The sequence below is a fragment of the Budorcas taxicolor genome, chromosome 19, assembly GCF_023091745.1.
Source record: "Budorcas taxicolor isolate Tak-1 chromosome 19, Takin1.1, whole genome shotgun sequence".
Classification (NCBI taxonomy): Eukaryota; Metazoa; Chordata; class Mammalia; order Artiodactyla; family Bovidae; genus Budorcas; species Budorcas taxicolor.
The window spans coordinates 32,717,872-32,729,616 of record NC_068928.1 but is presented as its reverse complement, the minus strand read 5'-3'; positions in this window follow the sequence as shown (position 1 = coordinate 32,729,616).

The following is an 11,745-nucleotide window of genomic DNA, read 5'->3' as shown; positions in this document are numbered from 1 at the left end:
CTGATTTTTGAGGAAATCTTTGTCTCTAAATGTCCTTTCCTTTCTTATGAATCATTAACTTAGTCATTAATTTGGTAAGTGCTTATTTCCCATTTTATTTATGCATATCTGGTGAGGAAAGTGAATGCTGTGTAAAGACATGATATTATTGAACCTGAAAGATCTGACGTCAGTCTGTTGAGTTGGGAGTCTAGCAGGAGACCCAGTGGTGTCGTTCTTGAGGCAGCTGTTGTTATTTGAGGCTGCGATCCTAAACCATACTGATTTTCAGAATGTGCATGTGGCAGCACCTCCTGTTTGCTGCTGTTTATCCCCCACTATTAGTTTCTCCCTTCTGCTCATTTCCCACTTGTTAGCCAGAACATGGCAACAGAGACAGTGTTTCCCAGATTTTTTTTGCCGTTTTGTGGCTGCACTTGCAGGAAGTGTCCTTAGAAGGATGGTATGCCTGTCTCTTCTCCTTTCCACCGCTGTTAGCTGAAATGTACATGGAACAGATGGTGCTTGGATAGTTGTTGTGGTCAATGGGGTGGAAGCCTGGTCTTGTGAACAGCAGAGAAGTAGAGGTTGAGTTCCCTCTGGTGGGGACAGTAGCCCTGAAATGCCCGTCTGAATTTTTAACTGAGAAACAAACTTCTCTCTTTTTTAAGTGTTACTGCTGTTTTCCTTTTGCTGCAGCCTAACTGAATTCTTACCAGTCTGTATTTTTAGCTTCCCCCACAGTTTCTGTTAGTGTGGAATTTGAGATGTAGGAGTTCAGCAGACACAACGTTTGCTCTTTCCACTGTGAGGTGTTTAAGCTAACAAGTCTAGCCCTTCCAGATGCTGTTGTTCCATAAAAATTCACCCCGAAATCAAGCCTTGCAGAGTAGTCATTTCATGACACTTACACAAGCTGGGGATCAGGGGTCTGGGTGAAGCCCATCAGAAACAGCTTTTCACTGCTGCACAGTCTAGGCTCAGCTGAGAGGTTTGAAGGCTGGGGTTTGCATGCTCTCCAGGAGGCAGGAAGCATCTAGGGGTGTCTTCTTGGGTCTGGAAGCTGATGCTGGCTGTCAGCTGGACCGCAGCCAGGTTGCAGTTAGAACATCTATATCTGCAACCTCTGGGTTGTCTCTCCGTGGAGGCTCATCTGAGGTCGTCTCCACAGCCTGGCAGCTGGGGTCTCAGACAGGCTTCCCTAGGGAGCCAGAGAAGTGCGTGACGTTCTATGACTAGCCTCGGGATTCACGTAGTGTCGCTTCTGCTACACTCTGGTTGAAGCAGCCACAAACTCCCCCTGCATTCACAGAGAGGGGACATAGCAACCATCTCTGGAAGGTAAAAATCTGCGCCCCCCACACACTTTAATCATTTCAAGACTGAAAGCTAGTTGGAAGAGACTATGGGGTGCAAATACTGCTTTCCGTTTTGTCTTGCTTGGTCAGCCTTGAGCACAAGTGAATTGGCTGACTGGTGCAGTTAACGTGAAAGCAGCGTTGCATTCCCCAACCTTGCATTCCCCAGCCCCCCCGTACCTGTTCCCTGACCCACACCTTTGAAAGCTGTGTGTTGTGCAGAGCTTATGGCACAGTAAGTCCACTGAGGTGTCGATACTATCATCCGTCAAATTAGTAAAACTCTTTAGAGCTAATTCAGAGTTCTTTTATGTCTATTAACCTCATTTGATTCTCCCTCTGTAACCTCGAGAGGGAGGTGAGACCGTGAAAACCTTGTGTTACTGACAGTTGCATGTAGTAGAGACAAATGATGTTCCCCTGCTATTCCTTTGGTTCTCCTCTGCTTCTCAGCAGCCCCCTATTTTACAGAAGCCATGAGGTCAGTTGTGGCCCTTGTGATGCAAGTGAAGGTGTGACCTGTGTCACTTCGGGGTGAAGAACGTACAGCGGATGTGGGATTCTCCAATCTTCTTTCCTTCTGAGGCAGCCAGAGGTGCTCGAAGTCGTACCTCAGCCAGCCAGGTCCCTGGGGGGCTTGTCGAGCAGAATCTCCCACCTGCTGCTATCAGACGAATGGTGTGAGTGAGGAGTAAGCTCCTGGTGGAGCCACTTGGTCTCCTGGTGAATTTGTTTCCATAACAACACAACACAGTAGCCTGTTCTGATGAATATAGGTGCACAACTGACAAGTAATACTCAGAAAACTTGTAAGTCCCAGTTTGCTGTTGGATTCTGGTCCCTTGGTGCAGGGTTGCCAGTTCTGGTCATACCAGACAGGTAAAGTCAATGAGTGAAAAGTAGGAGAGTCCACCTGCGTCTGAATGAACCGGAAGCTCCTCATTTCCAGCCATTGCTTGCCCCCTTAGGCATGTGGTCCCTGTGTGCCTAGGGTTTTCAGTTTTTGAAGAGAAATGGAAAATTTGGATGCTTGTATGAAATCTAGTCTTTTAATGCTTGTAAATTAAATGTTAAGAGGAAAAAAGAGAACACATGAAGCCAAACAGTTTGTTTGCAGGACAAGTTCAGCTGTGCTAACTTTTGCTGTCGTGTGATCGTGTTCACACTAGTGGGACTCTCTCTTCTGAGTCTTGAGTCAAAGCTGAGCGTCTGTAATGAGCACAGCTGTTCGGCCATCACCTACTCTGCCCTAATCACCGATTTCCAAGGAGCCCGCAAGCCACTGTTTGCAAACCACTGCTAGGAACGTGAAGCCAAAGTCTGTGTGGTTTTGAGGAACACGTTCTCAAATCATGTGTCAGATACATTTTCAATTAAAACTAAAGTCAAAATAATAAGTTCTTGTGAGAAACAGGAAGCATTCTTTCTATCCGTTTTATTGTTATTCTAGAAGGAAAAGAGCAAGCCTGTCATTTCCTGACGAGGTTAAATGTACCAAGGAAAAGGGTAATCTAACCTTTACCCACTTTTAATTCATGAAGAAATAATAATTAAAGTACGATGGTCAGAGAATCAAATAGTACCGAAGGGCTACTAAGAAATGCAAGTCTTGCCCACTCTCAGTTCTGCTATCAAGTAGTAGACATCTTTAGGTGCGACAGTTTTTGTATTTGGGGGTATTTACCTCCATACTGAATAAAATGCTTATTGTTTTTACAGTGTTTCTTGACTTACCAACTGTCTCTATTAGGTTTTGGCTTCCTGCTATGAAAAATGAAGATTTAACTCAAACCCCTCAGGTGGTGCTAGAGGTCAAGAACCTGCCTGCCACAGTCCCTGGAGGAGGTCATGGCAACCCACTCCAGCGTTCTTGCCTGGAGAATCCCATGGACAGAGGAGCCAGGGGGGCCACAGTCCATAGCGTCACACAGAGTCAGACACTACTGAAGTGACTTGGCACACAGTATGCACCTCCCCCTCATAGTTTGAGCACTTTTTTCCCTAGTTGTTTGTAAAATTACAGGCTTAACATAAACCTCCATTTGCTAACTCCTTAAGTTGTCCGAAGGTAAAGTTAGTTTTCTCTGTTAGTAATTTGTTCGACTGCAAATAACAAATAATAGTGGCTTATTATATTACAAATAAATATTTATATATTATAAATAATAGTGGCTTAAAAAAAAGAGTTTGTGTGGTTTTCTACAAAGGAGGTCTAAAAGTGGGCACTTGGTGGTGTTGATGCACTTACTAAACAGTTCTCAGAAAGCTGGTTTTTGTCCCCATGCTTATTGTTTCAGGGTCACAAGATGACTGTCACAGCTGAAGATGACTCATCTGTTTATAAGCAAGGAAGGAGAAGGAGGTTCTGGTCCTGTCTGTCCTCTTCTATCAGAAAATCAAAAGCTTTCTCAGCAATCACAGTAGGGTTTTGCTTCTGCTTACATCTCATTGGCCAGAGTGGTGTTGCTCAGGTGTGTAAAGTCTGGAAAAACAGGTAGGTAGGTGGACATTGCTTCTTTGAGTAAAAGTGAGGGCTTCTCCCATGGCTCAGACAGTAAAGAATCTGCTTGCAATGCAAGAGACTCAGGTTCAATCCCTGGGTCAGGAAGATTCCCCTGGAGACGGAAATGAAAACCCACTCCAGTATTCTTGCCTGGAGAAGTCCATGGACAGAGGAACCTGGTGGGCTGCAGTCCATGGGATCGCAAAGAATTGGACATGAGTGACTAACACTTTCAAAGGAGAAAGGGACATGGGGTAGGGAACTGGCAGTGCCCACCACACACTTCTCATGGGAGCTTTATGTAGGGGACACACTGCTGCTGTCAGCATTGCTTCTATAATAAATAGGTAGGTGAGCATGTTGCTACATTGGATCTGGACAGCTTTTTAAATGCCAACTTTTGCTGTAAAGCTATTGAAGCACAACTTGGTGAGTTCTGTGAGGGCATAGGCTGCTGTGCTGTTACATAGGTATTCTTCAGTGTGATTTGGGGGTTGGATTTAGAATATTCAGAGCCTGCTCCCTCAAGAGTTCTCTCGAGGTGGTGCCACCCCCAGGGGAGGGTGTTTTTGTAAATACATGAATCATTGGTTTGCACAGTGATGGGTTATTTCATGGGTAGAGAACAGTTCTGTACAACCCCAAGTTGTCTGGCATCTCTATAGCTTCCATATGCCCCAGGAAAATTATGTACATGCAAATCCTCCTTTAAAGAGAAGGGAAAAGCAACCCCTGACAGCTGTCAGCTGGACACTGACCTGGCCCTGACCGCTAGGCTCTGGGGTTCTCCTTGAACATAGATAGTCCTCTATGACACTGACATCTGACAGGGTCATTCTGTGGCCCTGAGAGAGCAAGACAAAAATGTGGACCCTGTGTAATCGTGTTGGAGCATAGAAACAACCTTTAGAATTGCAAGTTAAAGTCACTGCAGCAGCATTAGTCTGCTTTGCTGTGGCCACATTCACAGGAATTTTATGTGTATTTGCAAGCTCCTGACTGTGCCACGTGCATGTACAGGGTCTGCATGTCCAGGAAAGACCTGAAAAGGTGCTAATCTCTTGCCTCTAGACTGTCTTGAGGTTCTACACAAACAGGAAATCAAAGCTTAGGTAGAGATGTAAATTACTAGTGTTACGCACCCCAGTGCACATGAGCCCTTCAGCAAAAGGCTTACTTCAGATGCTTAAGGAAATCGCTGATTATTAGCTGAAGATGAACCTAGCTGAGTAGAGATTTCAGTGACTACACATGACAAAGAATACTACAGATGTTCAGAGTTCTGAAAAGTCACTGAAAGACCCTGCAACCTCCACCACAACAAGCATTAAAGGAAAGAGGCAACAAATCTGATTTCCAGAGTTGTCTCCTTATATTACTGAAATTGTCCAGTTTTCAACAACAACAGCAACAAAAATTGGCAAGACACACAAAAAAACAAAGACAGTATGGCTCATACACAGAAAAAGAATTCAACAGAAACCTTGCCCAGACTTCAAATCAGCTGTCATGTATGTTCAAAGAGCTAAAAGGCACTGTGGGCAAAGAACTGAAAGAAATTAGGGAAATGATCTATGAACAAAATGCGAGTATCAGTAAAGATAAAAATTATAAAAAGGAACCAAATAGAAACTTTGGAACTGAAAGTTTAGTCACTGACATGAGAAATTCAGTGGAGAAGTTAAACAGGTGAAAGAACAATTGAAAATAGGACAATTGAAACATTGCAGTTCGAGGAGCAGAAAGAAGACTGAAGAACAGTGTACACAGCCTGTGGACCTCAGACACACCCTAGGGGAGTTCCAGGAGAAAGGCGGAATATTTGAGGAATTAATGGCTGCAAACTTCTCAAATTTCATGAAAGATTTTGGAAAAAAAAACAACCCACATTAATCTGCACTTCCAAGAAGTGTAACGAATTCTAAGTAGGATAAATTTAAAGAGGCCACATCTAAATACATTCATAGTTGAATTGTCCAAAGCCAATGCCAGAGAATATTAAAAGCAAGGGAAAACAATCCACCACGTGTAAAGGATGCTCGGTGAACTTAAAAGCTTGCTTCTTATCAAAACCATGAGGTCAGATGACACTTTCAAAACAGACTTTAAGACAAAATGAATTGTTACAAGAGACAAGGACATTACATATTGGAAAAAAAAGGGTCAATCCGTCAGGAAGACGTGACAGTTATGAACATATATGCAGTTGGTGTCAGAGCTCCAAAATGCATGATGCGAAAGCTGAGAGGATTGAAGGGAAAACTCAGTAATCATTACTGATGATTCACTATTAATAATTTAATGATCAAGTGAGATGATCCATGTAAAATATTCAGCATAGTCCCAAATACTCAGTAAGCACTCCATAATGGAAACTCAGAAAAACAGAGTTGCTTAGCTGGTTGAAAGTAGAGCAGTCAGGAGGCCTAACCCCTAGTTGAGTGACTATATGGTTTGGATTCCCATTCAGGATGTGGCATGGAGAATTCAAGTGGAAAAAAGCCATCAGTTGCAGGAAAGACTTTTTTTTTTTCCCTATATTCTGTAATTTATTATACTATTGATACATGATTCCATATTCTAACATAGGGAAGTTATTGTAATAGAACTATACTGTATATATCCAAATTTTTTTAAAAAAAATTTTAATTGGAGGCTAATTATAGTATTGTGGTTTTTGCCATACATTCACGTGAATCAGCTATGGGTTTACATGTGTTCCCCATCCTGACCCTCCCTCCCACCTCCCTCCCCATTCCATTCCTCAGGGTCATCCCAGTGCACCAGCCCTGAGCTCCCTGCCTCATACATCGAACCTGGACATATTTCACATATGATAATATACATGTTTCAGTGCTATTCTCTCAAATCATCCCACCTTGGCCTTCTCCCACAGAGTCCAACAGTTTTTTCTTTACATCTGTGTCTCTTTCGCTATCTCATATATAGGGTCATTGTTACCATCTTTCTAAATTTCATATATATGTGTTAATATACTGAATTGGTGTTTTTCTTTCTGACTTACTTTGCTCCGTATAATAGGCTCCAGTTTCATCCACCTCATTAGAACTGATTCAAATGCATTCTTTTTACTTGCTGAGTAATATTCCATTGTGTATGTGTACCACAGCTTTCTTATCCATTTGTCTGCCTGTGGACATCTAGGTTGCTTCCATGTCCTAAATATTGTGCTGTGATGAACATTGGGGTACACGTGTCTCTTTCAATTCTGGTTTCCTCAGTGTGTATGCCCAGCAGTGGGATTGCTGGGTCGTATGGCAGTTCTATTTCCAGTTTTTTAAGGAATTGTTCTCCATAGTGGCTGTACTAGTTTGCATTCCCACCAACAGTGTAAGAGGGTTCCTTTTCTCCACACCTTCTCCAACATTTATTGTTTGTAGACTTTTTGATAACAGCCATTCTGACAGGCATGAGAGGGTACCTCATTGTGGTTTTGATTTGCATTTCTCTGATAATGAGTGATGTTGAGCATCTTTTCATGTGTTTGTTAGCCATCTGTATATCTTCTTTGGAGAAATGTCTGTTAGTATTTGGCCCATTTTTTGATTGGGTCGTTTATTTTTCTGGAATTGAGCTGCATGAGCTGCTTGTATATTTTTGAGATTAATTCTTTGTCAGTTGCTTCATTTGCTATTATTTTCTCCCATTCTGAAGGCTGTCTTTTCACCTTGCTTATAGTTTCCTTCGTTGTGCAAAAGCTTTTAAGTTTAATTAGGTCCCATTTGTTTATTTTTGCTTTTATTTCCATTACTCTGGGAGGTGGGTCATAGAGACTCCTGCTATGATTTGTGTCAGTGTTTTGCCTATGTTCTCCTCTAGGAGTTTTACAGTTTCTGGTCTTACATTTAGATCTTTAATCCATTTTGAGTTTATTTTTGTGTATGGTGTTAGAGTGTTTTGGATGTGAGGGTGATCTGGTTGTGAAATCTGTCACCCCATTGATTGCCAGGGTTGATTCGGCTGATCTAGGCGGGTGTCCCCTTTTTCCGTCACTGCTCCATGTGCGTCCCTCCCGAAGCTGCGTGCTTGGTCGAAGAGGATGACCGTCCCTGACAGAGGAGGACCAGTCTTTGGTCAAGGGTATATGAGTATCTGCACTTCCCTGTGAGAACCTCCAAACAGGCTCTCAAGGAAAGATTCTTTTGCAGGCTGATTCTTCTATTTTTCATTTTGCTTAGACCAAGTTAGAGATTGTAAGATAAGCTGGTAACTTACTATAGTGTTTATTTACAACTTATATTTAGAACACATATTATTATTTAAGTTTTTCAGATAGTCACTGAAATTCAGCAATGCTATGGACCAGTGTTCATGGTGAACATTTCTTTTAGGGTATTGCCTTTCTCTGCGCGCCCTTTTCCTCTTTTGCTTGTAACTTTTGCAGGGTCCACTAGATGGCAATACATCAACGTAAAATGCAAAGAAAAGAGCCAGACTGGAGCATCTTGTTTACTTGGTTTGGTGGGAAATAATAGTTTTCCTGGAAAATTAGCCTGCAAGTAGTGAGTTAGGACTAAATCCATGTTTCCTGTTGTGAAATTAATTAAAACCAGTGCCTATGAATGAGTAGATGCTGAATGAATAAGTGCAATTATTTAGTACTTACAGCGTACCAGGCACTGAGTTAGGCACTCCATACATGATACATGTCTGCTTTCCTCATACCACCAACGCCCTCTCCCCCGGTTGAACAGTGGAACTCTGAGGATTAAAAGGTCAGCAGCTTTCCCTGGGTCATACAACTAGAGACAGGTGAAGCCAGGACTGGTCAGTGTCAGGGGAAGGTGATGAGTTTGAATCTAAGATATGTTTGGTTTGAAGCCAGTGTTTACATCCAGGTACCAGAATGCAATGGAACGATGGATTTCCATTAGGACTGGGCAAAAGCTATGAATTTATGAGGCCTCTCTGCAGAGCAGAGTTGAAGCCATAACAATGTATGGGCTGCCTTTGGCAAACGTGCCTGTTGAAGGACAAACAGCTGTGGGACTTCCTGGCCATCAGGTGGCTCAGAATCTGCAGGGGATGCAGGTTTGATCCCTGGTCAGGGAACTGAGATTCCACATGTAGGGCAAATAAGCCCAGAGCTTCAGGTACTGAGCCCATGCACTCTGGAGCCTTGAAGCCACAATTAGAGAGAAGCCTGCACACTGCAGTGAAAATCCCGTGTGTCACAACTAAGACCTGACACGGCCAGATAAATAAATATGAAAAAAAAGAACAGCTGAAGTGTAATTCCCAAGGAGAAGGTGATTCAGCAGAGGGCTAAGGGAACATGCACTGGAGGCAACCTGGCTTTGTCCTTACTGGTGGTGTGTTCTCAAGCAAGATAAGAACCTCTTTGACCCCTTGCAATAACCTCAAGAGGGAGATACTCTCACCATTTTACAGATAAGGAAACTGAGGCCTGCAGAATGTAGGAATTCACCCAAGTTCATGGTGCGTCTGGTACATGATGGTGCCAAGACTCAGATCTGGCGAGTCTGACTGAGGCTTAAGTTACACTGCCAGGTACCATGTACGATGCTTCCCCAATCATAGCGCATAGGACACTGCCTAGTAATTCCTTGTGTATGTGTGTATCTGCTTGTATCAGTCAGAGAAACAGACCAGCAGGAGATATGAACGTGAGCTACCCAGGTGGCGCTAGTGGTGAAGAACCTGTCTGCCAATGCAGAAGAGATAAGAGACGCAGTTTCCATCCCTGGGTTGGAAAGATCCCCTGGAGGAGGAAATGGCAATCCACTCCTGTATTCTTGCCTGGAGAACCCCATGGACAGAGGAACTTGGTGGGCTGCCATCTTTGGGGTCACAAAGAGTTGGAAATGACTTGAGTGACTAAGCTCACACACACATTCTATGCTGAAAACCTAACCACTGTGACTATTTGGAGGCAGAGCATTTAGGAGGTAACTAAGAGGTTAAATAAGGCAGGATGGGTCCTTATAGGTGGCCTTAAAATAACAGGAAGAGAGATCACTCCCTGTGCCCACGCCGAGGAAAGGCCATGTGAGGACACAGAGAAAGTGTCTGTCTGCAGGTCCAGCTGAATCCATTGGCACTCTGATCTTGGACTTCCATCCTCCTGGAACTGTGAGAGGTGAACTTCTGTTAGCTTAAGCCACCTTGTCTATGCTGCTTTGTTACCGCAGCCCAAGCTGACTGCTACAGTCCTAACCGGAATGAACAGTAGTATTTTTAAAGCTTGTCTCATAGAGGATGTGAAATGAGCCAGAGAAGCATAAAGGAAGGAAACACTAATTTTCATGAAGGCTTTTCCAGCTCCAGGAACAAAATAGAAGCTCTTTCTGCATCTAATTGGGTCCCGCCTTCTCAGTGTCCAAATTCCTGCCTTGTGGTGTGGGGCCTCATCACTTTTTGTTGTTGTTGAAACTCACTTTATTTTTAAAAAGTCATGAACAATAAGTTATAATTATTTCCCCTTTTTATATCTCCATCACTTTTAACCTAGCTAATCCCTTCAAGGGCTTCCCAGGTGGCTTAGTGGTAAAGAATTTACCTGCCAATGCAGGAGACGTGGGCTTGATTCCTGGGTTGGGAATATCCCCTGGAGAAGGAAATGGCAACACACTCCAGTATTCTTGCCTGAGAAATCCCATTGTCAGAGGAACCTGGCAGGCTATACAGTCTCTGGGTTTGCAAAGTCAGACACAACTTCGTGACTAAACAACAACAATCCCTTCAAGCCTGGTTTCCTTGTCTGAAAAACTCGGTTAATGAAACCCACCTCACAGAATTGTGGGAATTAAATGATAACTTATGTGCCAGCCACTTCCCTGGTGGCTCAGACGGTAAAGCGTCTGTCTACAATGTGAGAGACCCAGGTTTGAGTCCTGGGTTGGGAAGATCCCCTGGAGAAGGAAATGGCAGTCCACTCCAGGACTATTACCTGGAAAATCCCATGGACAGAGGAGACTGGTAGGAGCCTGGTATAGCCTCCTCAATACATAGGATTGATTTAGACATGCTCCTGGACCAGGCATTCTCACACATCACTGGTGGGACTCTCAACTGGATGAATCTCTAAAAATGCTCGGAAATAACTATTGTTGTTTTGTAGTTTAGTCACTAAGTTGTGTCTGACTGCCTGTGACCCCATGGACTGCAGCCCATCAGGCTTTCCTGTCCTTCACTGTCTCCCAGTGTTTGCTCAGACTCATGTCCATTGAGTTGGTGATGCCATCCAACCATCTCATCCTCTGTCACCCCCTTCTCCTGCCCTCAATCATTCCCAACATCAGGGTCTTTTCCAATTAGTCGGTTCTTTGCATCAGGTGGCCAAAGTATTGGAGCTTCAGCTTCAGCATCAGTCCTTTCAGTTAACATTCAGGGTTGGTTGGTTTCCTTTAGGATTGACTGTGCTGATCGAAACACAGACTAAACTACAAATACATGTTGTGGGGGACTTCCATGATGTGGTAGCAAGGACTGGACTGAACCTCTCATTGTAAACAATGGGAAAGCTGAACAAGATACATAAAATAATTTGCTCCGCTACCTTGGCATCGTAACACAAGTGGTGCACAATGGTGGTGCCTGAGAAAAAGGATAAAAATGAAGTGAGCCTTTTAGTTGCCTTGGATTTCCACCTGCAGGCAGTTTCTGATGCTGAGATGGGGAGGAGGAACCCAGAGAGAGAGGCAGGCAGTCCCTCCCAGACTTTCCTGGTAGTCCAGTGGTTAAGAATCCACCTTTTAATGCAGGGGACAGTTTCCATCCCTGGTAGGGGAACCAAGATCCCACAAGCCTCAGGGCAGCTAAGCCTGCATGCTCTGGAATCTGAGCTCGCTATCCCACATGCTGCAACTAAGACCCGATGCAACCAAGAGGAAAAAAACGCATATTGAGAAAACTAGAAGAAAG